Source organism: Martes martes, assembly GCF_963455335.1.
Source record: "Martes martes genome assembly, chromosome: 13".
NCBI classification, from domain to species: Eukaryota; Metazoa; Chordata; class Mammalia; order Carnivora; family Mustelidae; genus Martes; species Martes martes.
The window spans coordinates 22,873,752-22,876,619 of record NC_137901.1 but is presented as its reverse complement, the minus strand read 5'-3'; the positions used below and the strand labels follow the sequence as shown (position 1 = coordinate 22,876,619).

The 2,868-nt window shown below is 37.1% G+C and overlaps 1 pseudogene across 1 annotated transcript; it reads right to left on the bottom strand.

The window, feature by feature from the left end:
• Window positions 1–1,141: 1,141 nt before the first annotated feature.
• On the bottom strand, window positions 1,142–1,925 carry LOC308354239 (AP-3 complex subunit sigma-1-like; annotated as a pseudogene). The gene is made up of 2 exons: window positions 1,586–1,925; window positions 1,142–1,273 (listed from the first exon to the last, which is right to left on the bottom strand). The product of its transcript is annotated as an AP-3 complex subunit sigma-1-like (transcript).
• Between the last annotated feature and the right edge of the window lie 943 nt (window positions 1,926–2,868).

Genomic DNA, 2,868 nt, shown 5'->3' with positions numbered 1-2,868 from the left:
ATTGTTAACATATCTATTTATTTGTCTCTTCTATTTTTTTCATCAATATTTAAAATTTTTCAATGGATAGATCTTTCTTGGGTTAAACTTATTACTAGGTATTTCATTCTTTTTTTTTTTTAATTTTTATTTATTTATTTTGACAGACATAAGTAGGCAGAGAGGCAGGCAGAGAGAGAAGGGGAAGCAGGCTCCTGGCTGAGCAGAGAGTCTGATATGGGGCTCGATCCCAGGACCCTGAGACCGTGACCTGAGCTGAAGGCAGAGGCTTTAACCTACTGAGCCACCCAGGCACCCCGGTATTTTATTCTTTTGATGCAATTTTAAGCGGGATTGTTTTCTCTGTTTATCTTTCTAGTTGTTTATTAGTATATGAAAATGCAACAGATTTTTGTTTTTTTATGATGAGGATGATGATTATTAGTAAGTTCCATGCTCAGCATGGAATGCAATCTGGAGCTTGCACTTAATGACCCTGAGATCAAGACCTGAGCTGAGATCAAGAGTCAGAAGTTTCAATTGACTGAGTTGCCCAGGCTTCCCTGTGTATTAATTTATTTAACATAAAATATACTTTTCTTGACTCAGAGGGTCATAAAAATTACTGCTAAAGTAGATACCAGGCAAACAAAAAGTGATGTAGAGGTCCAGTTACCTTGGAGTTTAAACTAAGTTTAAACTAAGTTTAAACTAAGAGAAAAGGTCATAATGTTTTCATGCAGCACACACTTCTTTCTTTAAATAACAGTTGTGACAAACAGCAGAAAGAATTGTGGAATGCTGCACTTGTGGTCCATACAAAACACCAACATTTTGGATTATACATAATTCAAGGAAATGTCTCAAACCCTTTTTAAATACTGTAGTAGCTAAAAAGGCATGCCTTACTTAGGTGGGTATAGGAATGCAGTTTAGAAAAGAGAGCTATCACACTGGAACTACTCAATTTCTTCAAAATAACTGAGCAAGAAAAGCAACATTGAACTTCCATATTGATTTTACACAACCTCTACATAGTACTCTGACTTAATCCAAGAGCAAAACTTAAGACTCTCTTCCTCTGTTTTTGGTAAACAACTACATCGTAAAGTTAGATGACTTTTCCCTCAGGATTTTACCTGGGAGTGGCCTTTTTAACTTTTTATTTAAAAGAGGGTAGATTTGGCACTTTTATACTGATGTCACCTATGTTAATATTTCTTGGGATCTCAGGAAGATTCACATTCTTTACAGGTGATCAAACACGGGCTGGAGCCCCACCCTCTAATCCAGCCTAGGATTTCTCCAGTTTATTTTGTGCATCGGTTTGTGTAACAGTCTCATCCATGTTGGTCTCCATTACAAGTCCTCATCGACATTTCTGGAAGAGTATTGTGAACCTTGGGGTGTCTAGGTGGCCCAGCTGGTTAAGTGTCCAAATCTTGGTTTCAGTTCAGGTTATAATCTCAGGGTTGAGCCCCTTCTGGGGCTCTGTACTCAGTGGGGAGTCTGCTTGAGGATTCTCTCTCTCTCCAGCCCCCCACCCCCGCCCCAGCTCACATTCTCTCTCTCTCAAATAAATCTTTAAAAAAAAAATATTGTGAACCTTGTCTGCATGGAAAATTAAATCCAGTTCACAGACATTTTCAAAACACTTGTTTAATGTTTTCACAAATACTTGAACTACATCCAAAACGCCAGGTTCATTTTCCGAAGAATCCACACAGAAGCCAAAATATAACGTTGTATAATGTTTGTAAACAAGTTTGTTGTCACATTGTCCAATTAACAATACCTCTTCTAAGAAATTACAAAAGTTTTTATCCCTTAGATACCTCATGGATTGTCTCTCTGATATTTTGCTGTTACAGATCTTCACAGTAGGGCTGGTAGAACTTGGAGAGCCACAGTTTCCCATGGTTGTTGAAGATGAGAATCTTCTTCATCCCACATGAGCTGGCCTGACTGGGTGGGGCTGGTGGTTGAGCCTTCCCTGGGGATCTTGCCAGCAATCCTTCACCACCTGTTGTATATTAATTTTGTATCCCATGACTTTACTGACTTCATTTATTAGTCCTAAGTGGTTTTTTTTGTTTGTTTGTTTGTGGAGTATTTAGGGTATCCTGTGTATTCTGTCCTATCATCTATAAATAGTGACATTTTTACTTCTTCCTTTCCAATTTGTGTGCTTTGTGTTTCTTGTCTAATTGCTATGGCTAGGATTTCCAATACTATGCTGAATTAAAATGGTAAGAGTAGGCATCCTTGTCTTGTTCCTGATATTAGAGGAAAGGCTTTCAGTTTTTTGCCATTGAGTATGATATTAGCTGTGGGTTTGTCATATATGGCCTTTGATATGTTGAGGTACATCTCCTTTATACTTCATCATGGAAAGTTGTTGAATTTTGTCGAATACTTTTTTTTTTTTTTGCACCTATTGAAATGGCCATAAGATTTTTATCTTTCATTTTGTTACTGTGGTATATCATACTGTTTGATATGCTGCTCTTGAACCATCCCTGTATCCCTGGAATAAATCCCACTTGATCATGATGTATGATCCTTGTAATATATTCCTTAAATTCCTTAAATTTGTTAACATTTTGTTGAGGATTTGTGCATCTGTGTTATTAGAGATAGTCACCTATAATTTTCTTGGGGGCATCCTTGTCCGGTTTTGGTGTCAGAGTAATGCTTGCCTCATAAAATAAAATTAGAAGCATTCCCTACTTTTCAGTTTTTTGGAGGAGTTTGAGAAGGATAGGTTTTATATCCTTTTTGAATATTTGGTAGAATTCACCAGTGAAGCTGTCTAGTCCTAGGCTTTCTGTTCAGAGATTGTTGATACTAATTCAGTCTCCTTACTAATAATCAGTCTCTTCAGATTTT